Source organism: Phacochoerus africanus, chromosome 1 (genome assembly GCF_016906955.1).
Source record: "Phacochoerus africanus isolate WHEZ1 chromosome 1, ROS_Pafr_v1, whole genome shotgun sequence".
In the NCBI taxonomy this organism is placed as follows: domain Eukaryota; kingdom Metazoa; phylum Chordata; class Mammalia; order Artiodactyla; family Suidae; genus Phacochoerus; species Phacochoerus africanus.
Window position 1 is genome coordinate 226,250,189 of NC_062544.1, and position 14,321 is coordinate 226,264,509.

Here is a 14,321-nt window from a genome sequence, read left to right on the forward strand (position 1 = left end):
ATTCTAAACTACATATTGCTTCTCCTGAGACTTCCAGCATGCCCGTGGATATGCGCAGATGAGCAGATTTACACTTGGAGGGTGAAGACCCAGACAAACTGAAGAGAACGATTCTTGAGGATAATCAAATGCAAGGCATTTCTCCAGAATCACTCAATACTGCCATATCCCAAACTAAGTCCAGATTAATATTAAGCAAAAAATAAGCTCCATAAGACATCCTGCTATGAATGTTTTTTTCTTACCGAATAATACAAGAAGAGGTACAATGCAGACTCTTTTAATTTTGGTGTAATAATTCACTTTTATATTTAATAATTGTACTTTTTTGTGAGTGTGTCATTGAGCTATTTGTATTTTTCAATCCTGAGAGGGGCCTTGAGAATTTCTGTATATGTGTATGTAGATCTGTATTTATGTGTAGTCAGAAAAAGTGGATAGGAGAGGAATGAGGCAAGAGAGAAGGTCAATGTGAAAAAGTGAGTGCTCCTAGTGTCCCTATTTATGTTAGATAAGGTGGCTGCTGCCCGAAGCCCTGGAGGAATAGCTGATTGCACTATTCAGAAATAAGAACCCAGCACTGTTAAATTTAGGACCGTGTTTTGGGAAACAGGAAAGCATTATCTTTTTCTGTAGGCATTCCCTTTCACATCGCATCGGAGCCATTTGACATGATGAAAACCATTCAATAAAAACCACTACTGACCTTTGCATTAAATAGCTATTTTCCTCTTCTAAATACTGCCCCTGGTTTCAACTCAGCTCCTTCCTTTTATTTTCTGCCTATTGGCTTAACATTTTATGGAATAATACCTAGGTGCATGCTAGTTGTTTTTTCCCTTGAGCTGAAACAAATGGGGACAACAAAAGAGATGACTCACAGAAGTGTGAGGTAAAAACTGAATTTCCCACTTTTGTGGCACTGGTGACTTTTAGTGAGAGCTTTTTAAGGTTGAGCTTGGGTCTGTAATGGGCTTTTTTTTTTTTTTTTTTTTTTGCACTAAATAAATATGACTGCACTGCATTGCACTACTGAAATGTATTTACTTGTGCCGGGAGAGAGTGTGTGAGGTATGGGAAAGAAAGAGGCAAGTTATGAAACTAGAAGCACCGCAAAAATGGAGGGTTATTTCCATCATGCTTGGTCTTAGCAGGGTTGGTGAGAATCTGTGCAAGCTGCCAGCCCTTGATCAGGCCTAGAAACAGCCACACTGATAGGATCTATTTTCTTGTTATAAAGAAGCTGAGTTAGTACTGTAAACTGAAGATGCTGAAGGAGAAGTTTGCCCAATGTTCGTCTCCAACTAAGCCTTCAGTAAGCGCTGTGATGGTGAGGAAGCCAACCGAGGTGGCCAGATGTCTTCGCCTTGGCCAGGAGGTATGGCCTCCTCTTAGAATAACCTCACCTTGTCCACAATGGAGATATCCTTTCAGCCTGAGCTTGCTTTTCCATCACTGGCTGAAACCTGGATCAGGCTAACCAAAGAGGAAGGCCATGCATGTGGTAAAATCCTTTAAAGATGACAGTAAGGGGACAGTGCAATAACCATTGAAAACCAGTGAGGTAAAAGGTTTATTTTGAGACAAGCTAGGCCAACCTTGAAATTGGAGGACGTATTGGAGGATTGATCCAAACCTCCTGACTAGCTAGCTGCTCCATCATAGGCTATCCCTTATAAAGCAGAAGACCTTAACAGTGCCTAAAAGCCTAGTTTTGAAGTTGTTGGGTTTCTTTTATTCAACTTTTCTTTATTGGATTTATTTTTATTGCCTTTTTAAATCTTAGAAATAATTAGAATTTGACAGCTCTTTCGTGACTATTAATAAAAGAATCTTTCACCACAAGAAAAGCAATAGATTGTATAGGGAATAATAACAGAAGAGTGAAGATGCTGAAGGATTCTTCCAGAATCCAAAGTGACAGCTTGAAGATTCTGGTTCAGTAAGAAAGGATCACAACCCACATCAATGGGTAAAATGTTGAGTTTCTCTGATCACTGTCATGTTGGGGCATCAATTGGGAAAACGCTCAGTTGAGGCCTCTTACATTGATAGGTAGCTCTTTCTCTCTCCTCCTTAGCATCCTTCCAAGTCTACTTTTCCAAGTTAAAAGATGGTGAAGGAAGCTGTCAGCCTTGTTAGGCAGAAAAACTCCATTTAGAGCTTTCAGAACTAACGTAAGCAATCCCTTAAGCACTCAAAGTATTATCTCCCTTTTAAATAACAAACTCTAAATTCAGAGCTCTTAACAGAGCTGTGTGTTGGGTAAGCACTGAGAAGATACTGACTATACCAGACCAAAGTTACAGAAAGAAATAATTGACCTTTTAAAATACATTCACATTAACTGTCCTAGGTTACTTCTCTTGAGGCTTTTGGAAAATAACTTCTTCCTTGAAACTTGCAAACCCACTCCAGTTTTGTCACCAAAGATTTTAATTTCCAGAGCCCAACCTCCTCTCTCCCAAACAGAAGTAATGCAGCAAGCTCAAGGTGGTCAGGGGGTGATACTTTGGCTTTCATTCTATTCACAGTGATATTGACAAGAGCCTTGTTGCTAGAGGAGCTACTGAACTGTCTTTATGACTTAGGGTTTGGTTAGAGGATTAAAAAATAGGAAAAAAATAATAAATGATAGTACCTGACACTGTAAACTAGTCTTTAATAGAGTCATGATGACCTGGAGACTGATGGAGAGAAAGAAACCTCCATGGAAGAGAGTGAGCTAAATCATTTAGAACCACTCAAGGATCATTGGTGAAACGTGGGGCAACATGGACACAGAGCAGATCAGGGCTGTGCATGGCCAGAGCCAAGAGGAGTGGCCAGTGGGGAAGTCAGACAACTGGCCAGTGGATTCAAGTACTGAAAAAGCCACAGTCTGGGTTTCATTGTGTTACTGGAGAGGTTAAAACATCCATGCCCACGGCAAGGAAAATGCTGAGGCTGATCTGTTGTGATAGTGCCTTTCTTGTTGTAGTGAGTACTAGATTAATAATCTGTTCAGTTGTGCTTTTCTGGATCATTGCCCCCAGTCTTCTGAGGAGGTCCGAAGGGATAGTATTCACTTAGGATGAAGGGATACGGTATTGCTCCTGGAATGGTATGATGTGATGATATTTGCACTAGATTCTAAACTTTACTTTAAACTGGAGCAATTGAATGAGAGAAAAACCAAGGACGATTCAAAGTTAAAAAAAACCAAAAGCAGTATTTTCTGACTGATGCCATTTCTTTGTCATTGTCACCCTCTTCTTCTTCTTCTTCTTCTTCATCTTGGATTTTGGGGGTTTTTTTCTTTGTTTTCCTGGAAGAAAACTTTACGCTTGATGACCAAGCTCAACTCTTATGAATTCTTTTCCTTCTTATTTTCCCACACTGGACCGTCAGTGTGAAATAACCAATGAAGTGGGAATGGTTAGTGTAAAGGGCCTCTGTCATCACAACTTTGCACTCCTTCTCTGCTTCATCAAAGGCATGGGGCAGTGGTGGCAGGGAGCCTCCAGAGCCATCAAGCCCTTAGGAAAGCCAATAAGCATAGAGGTCAGGCCAAGAGCTGAGCTGACACATGTTTGCTCACAGGACATTGGGGCCTGTAGCTAATCCTGAAGGATGCTCAGAAAGAAGGGAACCAATGTGTTGCAGAAAACAAAGGATGGTGGTGCCCCAAGTTTGCCTATTTCTCCTCTCTCTTCTCTTTCCCACCTCACCCTCATGTCCCCTTTATTGCAGTTCTATTTCATCTCGTATATTATAATGTTACCAGAAGAATTATTTGGTTCCTTGGTTTCTCTCTTTATCAGTGGGCTGGGAACTCCTCCAAAATTAAAAACAAATACCATCAGTGTCTCCCCTGTGGCCTACCAGTTTCTCAAATGCTATCCAGCTGGTCTTGACCAGTCAACTAAGATAACTTGGAAGCTTTGGTTGGCCCAACCACCTGTCCACTTTATTTTCATTTTGTTTCCATTTCCATTTGAATTTCAAGTGATACTATGGAAAGGTGGACATCACAGGAAAGGTTTGGAGGCTGCGATTCTAGGGCATAGCTTATCAGGAGTTTGTATTATCCCAAATGTATCTTTCAGTTCAGTCTGTTGCCCTGATTATAATTTCTATTATATTTGTGGTTATTTTTATAAAAGTAGCGTCCATTTGCTATGTTTGTTTGAGTGCTTTTTCTCTATTTTCCCCACATGGATGCAGTACCAACCTGTTAATGAAATATCTTTTTATTATATTATTAATATGTAATTCTACTGTAGACCAAAAATATAAAAACAAATTTGTTCATTTTAAAGATATAAAGAACTAGTGAGTGAAAGATTAAGAGTTGAAAGAAAAGACAGAAGAGCAGTGGTTAACTATGTTGAGTTAGAAATCTAAGAGTAGCCTTACCTATTTTTAACCAGTGCTTGCCAATCATACCATAGTTGGGATTATATAGTCTTGGCTCCTTCTTGCTTACGGTTTATAATTCTCGTTTGTCTGTTTGTTTTTCTTGATGTAATTGAGGTTGCACATCATGCTATTTTTGGCAATGCCTGATTTTATTATATTGTACTTTTATCAGTCATTTCCTTTAGAAGGATGAGGGGAAAGTTTTATTTCTTTTTTTAATTTAAAATGTGTTTAATGCACTGGAAATAAAATTGGACATATTTCACTGTTTAAAAAATCAGAAACGAAACAGAACAAAAACCGCAAAGAAAAAACCAGCAACCAAATAAGCAACAGGGGAAAAATGCTTGGGGGAAAAAAAATCCATTTGTACTGAATACATATACAAAACGCATCCCACGCAAAAGAGAAATACCATCAAATAAGAAATATGTATCGTTAAGCTACCACAGTGAAATAGAAACGATGCCTGGGTTCAATATGGGGATGGGAAAATAGGGCATTCCTTTGAGATTTGAGATCATGTCATTGCTCCAGTTAATGTCCAAACCAGTTAAATACGGATGAAGTGACCACAGAGGAAATAGCCCCAGCCTTCCGCGTACCACTGGAGCTCTCCGTTACCTTTCATCCCACGCCTGAACTCCATGGGAAGGAGGGAAATACGTGCAATGGTGGAGAAACTGGCTTGTGTAGAGGTACCCATATGAACACAGTTAAGTCCTCTGCCCATCCTCATGTGTTTCTTTTCTCCATGAGGATTTGCAGCAGATAAGCCCCAAAACACGGGAGACTGCAAGTGACTCCTTAGGACATCATTTAATGCTAAAGAACCTCTTGACTCCACCCTGATCCCCTTCTCAAGCATTCCTAGATACCAACAGAGCCAGTTAACCCACACAAAGGCACGGTGGAAGGAAAGAGATTTCATCCAGTCAACTAACTGTATCTTTTGTTTCACGTTTGCTGGGTTTTTCTGGTTTTGTTTTGTTTTAGAGATGGGTTGGGAGTGGATGTAACTTCACAAACCTAATACAGTAATTGTTTTGCATCTTCCATGTTTTATGCAAAAGCAGACATTTAAATCAATAAATAATTGTGCCCTAGACTGAAAGTTAATGTTTAGGAGAGGAAAAAAAATTGTTGGAATTTTTTCTACATTTTTTTGTGAAGAATCTTTTTTGGAAAGGAAGGATACATATTTTTGTTGTGTAATATTTTCTATTTTTGAATGCATTTTATTGGTACAAGACTGTTTTTTTGGTGAAGACATTATTTAAAAAAAAAAAAGAAAAAAACTAATCGAAAAGTTTGCCCTTAAGGATATGCTGCAGTTTTGAGGTTAAAAAAAAAAATAACTGATTCAAGATGCGTGTTAAAAGTTGGGATTATATTGTTGTTTTTTGTAATTGTTACAAGAAGAAGTTTGTACCCACTGCTGTTTATTTTGTTTCAGATGAGTAAGTAAAGGGATTGTTCTTGTTTTATTCTTTTTTTAGAGAGAAAAAAAAAAGCTATTTATGAAATGTCAAAAACACTGGACTGTGAGTTTAAGTGTGGAAGCATTTTACCACCCTGTGTCTTCGACCAATTATGGGAAACCCCTTTTCTCTTCCCCCCACCTTAGCCTTGCCAAATGAGAAAAAATGTCACAGCTGTCAGATGAACGAAGCCACTGAAACTCTGCTTTAATTTTCATGGTTTGAAAAAGTCAGAAAACCAAAGTTAAATTTGTTTCTGAGATCCCACTGTCCGTAGTAGCCCCTTTTTGTATGATGTAGCCCAGTTGACTCTGCCTCTCTGTCTTGTTCCGTTGCCTTCATAAGGACCAGGGCCAACTCTGATGCAACGGAGGCACGAAGGTGGTGAGCCTGAGAGTTGAGGTCTCATGAAGTGCATGTGAGTGGGACCTCCACTACTCAGCGGGCATCCACGTTTTCCCCATCCTGCATCGAGGCTGCAGAGAACACAGTGCTGACCTGCCTGAGGAGAGAGCCCCCCACGGCTTCAGCCCTTGACTTCTCAGACCCTCCTATTTCCATCACTCTCCATGAGTGGCTCAGCCTCTCTCGAGCCCAGCACCTTCCATGGAGGGGGTGGGGGGAGGGAAGATCCAGTTGAAAAGGAACAGCTGTCAGTGCTGCGCAGGTACTTCCAGCCTCTCGGGAAAGGTAGGGCAAAGGACCCTCTAGCACAAGGGATCTTGCCTGCCTCATCTTTGACACCGTGGATTGTCCGTCCATCTGCTCACTGTGAAGATGGAGAGGCAGAGTGCCTAAGGCTGTTCAGTAGCTTTTCCATGTTTTTCAACATTGAAAAAATAACTTTTAAAAACTGTGATTTCTTTAAAAAATCATTTGGCTGGAGGGAAGGGAAAAGGGAAACACCAAAAGCTGTAACACGATTAACTGGAGATATTTAACTGGGGGCACTTTCTAGACCAAGACAAATGAATTCCGTTCTGGACCCTAAAGCAGCCAAATCTTGAGACTGTCAATGACAGAAAGCTGAAGAGAGGCCTCTGTTTCCTCCTTTCTCCTTTCTTCTCTCTGTCTCAAAATTCTCTCTTGTTCTTTTCCAGCTCCCCTTGGACTACTGCCTCAATGGCCCTTGGACTCCCGTTTCATGTGCACATGCATGTACATGTACACACACACACACTCACACACACACTTGCAAAATACCATTTTTCTTAAGGATTGTGGGACCGAATAAAATCATGTGCCTTCATTTTTTCCTTTTATAGTTCGAGGAACCTCTTTCTTTTTACAATGTTTAAAAAAATTAGGGGAGGTTAAAGTCTTAGTGGAGGACTTGGGTGTTGTTTAGGAAGTAATTTTTGTTTAGCACGTTCCCCCAAACATTAACACAAACAGTTCAACCCCCTCATCATGCTCTGTGGACACTTAGAGCCTCAAGCCACCAGATACTGACAGCCTAAACCCATTTAATTTTAGGGCAACTGCTGAAATTTTTATTTCATAGACTTCTTTGATCTTTATCAAAACTGAGGTGAGCAATGGCAAGCAGCCTTGTTCTCCCAATTTGGTGCTCTTGTGTGTGGCGTGGGGCGGGTGTGGGGGTGGGGGGCGTGGGTGTGTTTCGACCAAGGGTGCATTCCTAAAGATCTCTGGTGCTGAAGGGCCTCCGGTTCCTTTCAGAGACTGCATTCAACACACTTGAAGTACACACGAATGGTATCACATGCAATATTTTAATGGAGCAATGGGAGAGGCTCTTAGAAATGGGGTTTTGCATCTTTTTGTAACATTTTGATTTCTCCGGTGCCTTATTCCTACTGGACGCTGGCACTCACATCCCCACGGGGAGCTGACTCCCAAGTTGGCCTCGGAAGTGGGGACGCCTGAGCAAGCGGGGCGTGAGGAGGGTAGTGTCCGTTGGTGGAGAGGGGACTAGGTGGTATCTCTTAGCCGAAGCCAAGCAGAGACTGCACAAATCCACACAAAGTTAACACCTGCAACCTGGAACACACCCTAAACTCATGCTTCCTCATCCGAGCTTTCCTTCCTTCTTCCTCTTCTATCTCTGCCTTCTCGTCAAGGTGCTGCTGCTGCTGCTGCTAAGGTGCCCGGAGTCCAGAACACCAAGTAATCACTCAGGCACGAGCCTGGCACTGCCACGTCAGCCCCTGGCACGACCAAACCCGGGTTTCTCTTGCTGGGGGCTGCGAACCGTCAGATTTTTCTCATCAAAAATGTTTTCCAAGGAATCAGTGGATGACAGTTATTCTGCATTGAAAATGCACTTTAAAAAAATAAATAAAAGCTCCAGACTGTTTAAAATGTACAGAGGGAGCAGGGGAAAGATAAACACGTGCTAGTGTCTGAACCCAGTTCAGTTTATCTCCAGTTGAAACAATATACACTATATTATGTATAAATGTATACACACTTCCTATATATATCCATATATATATAGTGTATATATTATACATGTATAGGTGTGTATATGTGCATATACACACACATGCACATAACAAATCCAGATGCTCATTACAAAACCAGATGCTACAGGAACAACAGCAGAGGAAACAAGGTTGGACTCTTGGAACAGATCACAAAAAATAAAAACAGCCACTTGCAGTGACTTTGGTCATTTCTGTATGTTCACAAGGAATGGATTGTAACAAAGAAAAAAGGAACAGTGTTAGTGAAAGAGGAAAAAATGGGCGAAACCATCTTGATCCAATGGGAATGCAGTAATGTTCTATACCATTTCACCCACTTATTTTAGTCATGTTGATTTGATTTCAGTTTTTGGCTAGCAATTTCTTTTAAACTCAAGTGACCCACAACAAACAACAAAACAACTACAGTGAAAGCCCTTTTCAGTGGAAGATGTCAGAAATCTCAAAACCCTTGGCCTGACTCAGAACTACCATGTGCAAATCAGTACTCTCTTAATGTTTGAAATAAAACTGAAAAAAAAAAAAAAAAAACTTTTTTGAAGCACCTTAACGTGGCCATCCATTCAAGGAATGGGTGCCACTTTTTTCTTTGAGCACCTTATTGACGTGTTTTGCTATCTGCTGTCTTTCTGTTACCTGTTGGCTGAATGGCTAGCTGTTAACACACACGCATGCCCAGAGCAGAGGTCTGGGCATGTGTGGTCTCAATGAAGTTTACTGTGGTGACTGCTGAAAGGTGAACCCGGTTCCTGATCTTCCCGCCACAGTGTTGTGATAAGATTCGAAGAAACCCTATTCCCTGCACAGAAATGTTTCTTATCACGTTGTATCCTAGTATGGAAAGGAATATGGTCCCTTTTTTGCAATTGCTACTGTACACACACACACCCCCCACACCCACACACATGCACAAACACATTCATTCGTCCAAGTGGTATTTTCAGTGTCTGTGTGGGTGTCACTGTCTACACAGTTTCTATTTCCCAGTGAGTTTTGAATGGAGGGCAACTTTTCTAACCAGATTGTCTCTTCAGACTGAAGACCTGGGAATTGGGGAAGATTTTGGAAAGAGGGAGAGGCAAGGAAAAGGAGAGCTTTAAACTGAAAGAATAATTTCCCACAAGGAGCCTGGGCTCATGAACTGCAGAGACTGTACCCTCCAGTCTCTGCAGGTGGCCAGGGGACACCGCTTGTATCAATCTGTGCACCGTACAAACACATGTCACCACCAACACACACATCCACCCACCCATCAATATATATACGTGGTTTGGGATGAGCAGGTCAATAGTTTTGAGAGGGAGTTTGTTCCTTTTTTTTTTTTTCATTATACTCTTAAATTGTTGTCAGTTATCAAACAAACAAACAACAAATTGTTTTGAAAAACCTTGCATACGCCTTTTCTATCAAGTGCTTTAAAATATAGACTAAATACACACATCCTGCCAGTTTTTTCTTACAGTGACAGTATCCTTACCTGCCATTTAATATTAGCCTCGTATTTTTCTCACGTATATTTACCTGTGACTTGTATTTGTTATTTAAACAGGAAAAAAACATTCAAAAAAAGAAAAATTAACTGTAGCGCTTCATTATACTATATTATTATTATTATTATTATTGTGACATTTTGGAATACTGTGAAGTTTTATCTCTTGCATATACTTTATACGGAAGTATTACGCCTTAAAAATACGAAAATAAATTTTACAAGGTTTCTGTTTTGTGTGGAAGAGTAATTGATGTTGCTAAGAATGATGTTTGTTTTTTGGGGTTTTTGTTGTTTTTTTTTAAATGTTACCAGCACTTTTTTTGTAAGTTTCACTTTCCGAGGTATTGTACAAGTTCACACTGTTTGTGAAGTTTGAATATGAAGGAATAATTAAAAAAAAAAACTCTTCTCTTGGTTCCTATTGTGTCTTCTTTATATTGTGGCAGTGTTTCTACACATTATTTCATACATTGTGGCCTACATCTAGTCTAAGATTATCCAAACTGAGGATTATCTCTAAAAGGCCAAGGAAATTCTCATTTTATATCAATCCTCTCGCTATAAGAACTGAGAATTCCAGGATTGGTGATACTAAAATCACTTTGGAAAAATATCAGGCCAATTGGGGCATTTTCCTTCTCCTGTCTACAGATCACAAATGATCACATGGCTCATTTACTGCTATCTAAATTGACTTCTCTATTTTTTTCTTCTCCATGTGCAAATCAGTATCTCTCTGTCTACTGTGGAAATAACCAGTCCCAAATGCGACTGTGTCCATCTATCCCTGTATCCCTGTATCCACAGGAAGTTCATGGCTCAAAATATGTCCCCATCTGATGACTTTGGAGACCCCTGAGAAACTCCCATTTGCTCCATAGGCCCTTTCTCATATACCACCTTATGCATAAGGGCTCTCTAACTTCATCCTTCTCTCAGAAATTGCTAGTGTGATGGAGAAAACTTACATCTTGTTTGCCCTGGGTGATGTCAGCCCAACTGAATTAGATCTGCTGTCTTCAGTAAGCATCTATATTCCACTCAACACTGTGAAGTGTATAAAAGAGATGGAATTATTTCAACTCTGGTGAGCCTTAAAATCTAACTAGAAATAAAGATGTACAAATCAAGAGTTAGATTGTTCTGAGAGTTAGACTCTGAGTGCCTCAGGAATTTATAAACTAACAAAAAGATAACATGGACAGGTTTATGAAGGAAGAGGCCAAGGAATACACAGTCTATAGCCTGGGGACTCCCAAGAACATCCAGGGTCGGGGCTGGAGGAGGTGAGTGTGGACAAACATTCGACCAGTGTGAGGAACACAAAGATTCCCAGGCATGGGCTTGGAATAAGAGGAACCCTGGGCTGGAAGCTGAGCCCTGTGAATTTAAATATTTACTTCCTACGACTCAATCACTGACCCCCTAAGTTCACCTGCTATTCTAGAAGTAAAAAAATAAAGAGGAAGGAAGCATTTTCATCATGAGTGATCTGCCCCTATTTGATTTCTGTGAATCTTAGCAATATCGTAATGATGCTGGCTAACTCACCCCAGAGTCTTTGAGCTCTCCGTGCGTCATCCACAAACTCCTGACACCTCTTCCCTGCCTGCTGAAAATGTGATATGGTTTCCATATGGGCTATAACAATGGTAAATGGAGTATAGACTACTTACATGGCACTTGACAGTTTATAAAGTTTCCTCTTCATATGCTTTATCCACCCATGCCATCATCTTGCAAAACATTATTACACTAGTTTATAGAAGAGGAAGTTCAGAAATATGTGGTTTTCCCAATAGAAAACAATTAATTTATGAGTACTGAAGTCAGGTTTTCTGAAATCCAATGATATGCATACCACACCAGTGTTTTTCAAATGAATAGCATATATACACTTACAAAGGAGAAAAGTACTTCTCACATGGGAAGAGTGTGATTATTTTCATTATAATGTCTATCAAGACATGAATTAGGAGGTCCTATTGTGGTTTAGTGGAAACGAACCTGACTAGTATCCAAGAGGACACAGGTTCGATCCCTGGCTTTGCTCAGTGGGTTAAGGATCCTTGCGTTGCCATGAGCTGTGGTGTAGGTCGAAGACATGGCTTGGATCTGGTGTTGCTATGGCTGTGGTGTAGGCTGGTGGCTACAGCTCCAATTAGACCCCTAAGCCTGGGAACTTCCATATGCCATGGGTGTGGCCCTAAAAAGACCAAAAAAAAAAAAATGAATAGTTAATAGAACATACTTTTATTAAACTCTTTCTTAAATACGCTCATACCTAAAACCAGGTAAATCCATCATGCTCATACCTCTTACAGAATTATAAAACTAAAGTAAAAATGAATACAAGTAAACAACTTGAACTTAATGTAATGGATGAGGCTTTGCTGACTCAAAGTCACTGCTCACAAAGGGAGGTGCACTGCCTACTGAGGCCTGGGCCCTGAGTGCAACCACCCTACTACCATGTGCAAAGTGAGAACAACACACCCATCTCTTTCCTAGTATTTTGACTGTGGCAAACTCCTCCACTGCACCATTAAGCTACCATGTCTCAAAATCAACTTAATTATTAACACAAATATGGAGACCAAAGACAATGACCATACCTATAATAAGAAGCTCATCTATATTCAAAGTACAATTGACTTTTCTAAAGATTATGATCTAACTTAACACACCAAACTTTTAAATACCTACAGAGAGCTTGCCGACCTCAAGGATGTATCTGCAACTTCTCAGCATTCCTTAAATTCCAACAAGGTTTAATGCCTCCCTGTGGACCTCTGTGGTATTGTAAGCAGTGCCAGGAGCAATAATAACATTAATTCACATTTTATAGCTTACAAAGTCTCAACCACGTTACCTTCATCTCTCCAAGAACCTTATAAATTAAATATTAGTATTACTATTTTATAAATGAGGAAACGTTGATAATGAGGATGAAGAAGTTAAGTGGCTTATCCAATGTCATGAAGCAAAAGAGCAGTAATCAGCACTTGGACAAGTATCCTGACTCCCAATCCATGACACACCACATCTACTGCTCTGTCGATCTCTACAAAATCAGACTTTTAGCACCAGAGGCGATGTTCTTCGCAGCATTCTGACATGAAGTCAGAATGACTAGTCCAGCGCAAGTCCTGTGATGCAAGTCTGTTCCCACATAACACCTGTGAGTTACAAACTTCGTCAGTTCTGGTCCTCCTTACATGAACCACTTAGCTACCACAGATACATTTGGGGAAGAGTCTGAAATAAATAAATGCATAGTTTGTTTTTGGCCTCATGCTTGTCTTGATCAAAGGAAGGACGGAAGAGAGCAGAAGATCATGTTTCTTCCTGGTTGATAGGCCTTTCAAATGCAATGCCTGTAGATCATCCAATGGCTTGTAGATACACCTTTATTTTCTCCACATGCACAGCAATTACTAGGATTGCGATATCTAATACACTAGCTACCAGTCACATGTTACTATTTACCTTAAGTTTAAGTTAATGAAAAAAATAAAATTTAAAATTAAGCTCAGGAGTTCTCATTGTAGCTCAACAGAGTTGAAGCTGACTAGTATCCATGAGGATGAGAGTTCTATCCCTGACCTTGCTCAGTGGGTTAAACATCCAATGTTACTGTGAGCTGTGGTGTAGCTGGCAGACTCAGCTCGGATGCCACATTGCTGTGGCTGTGGTGCAGGCTAGCAGCTGCAGCTCTGATTCAACTCCTAGCCCGGGAACTTCCATACGTCGTAGGTGTGGCGCCAAAAAAAAAAAAAAGTTAAGTTCATTAGTCACATTAGCCACATTTCAAGTGATCAATAGCCATGTGTGGCTTATGGCTGCCATATTGGAAAGCACAGATATGGATTTCCATCATCGCAGAAAGTTCTATCAGCTAGTATTGTCCTAGACTCTATCTTATGCAAAAAAAACAAACAAAACAAAAACAAAAACAAACTCTCAAACATTGAAGTATTTTAATTCTTACTTCCAGAGAGCTCAGCTCTTACATGCACTAAGATTTCCTGGGCCTCTTTGGAGCAGTGTGCTTTGGAGCAAAGGTGGGGGATTACTACAGTTTTGCAGTACTGGAAAGAACCAGAAGACTGAACCCAAAACTCACACCCTGCAGTTGGCAGCTACAGCCATGCTGCTGATTCCCTCGTTTTGTGGTATATGGTGAGCCCACCAGAAACCTGCCATTCATGTGCGGCAAACACAGCCACTTGCCTGTCCAGCTCGGCACTCATGGAATCTGTATGAACCTGAGTCTGTGATGCTTCATTTCCAGGGGTTCACAGTCTGAGAAGGAACACGTCACAAAATCAAATTGCATGGGACGTTTCTGTCCACTCATGAAGGTCATCTACCTCAGAGCTCCATGACTCATAATTTCTCATATTCGGTATAATTTTAGGAGTTCCAGATCAGACTTGATAATTTTGGGGGTTCCTTGATCAGACCTCTTTTCACATTCTCCAGGCTTAGGACGTGGAG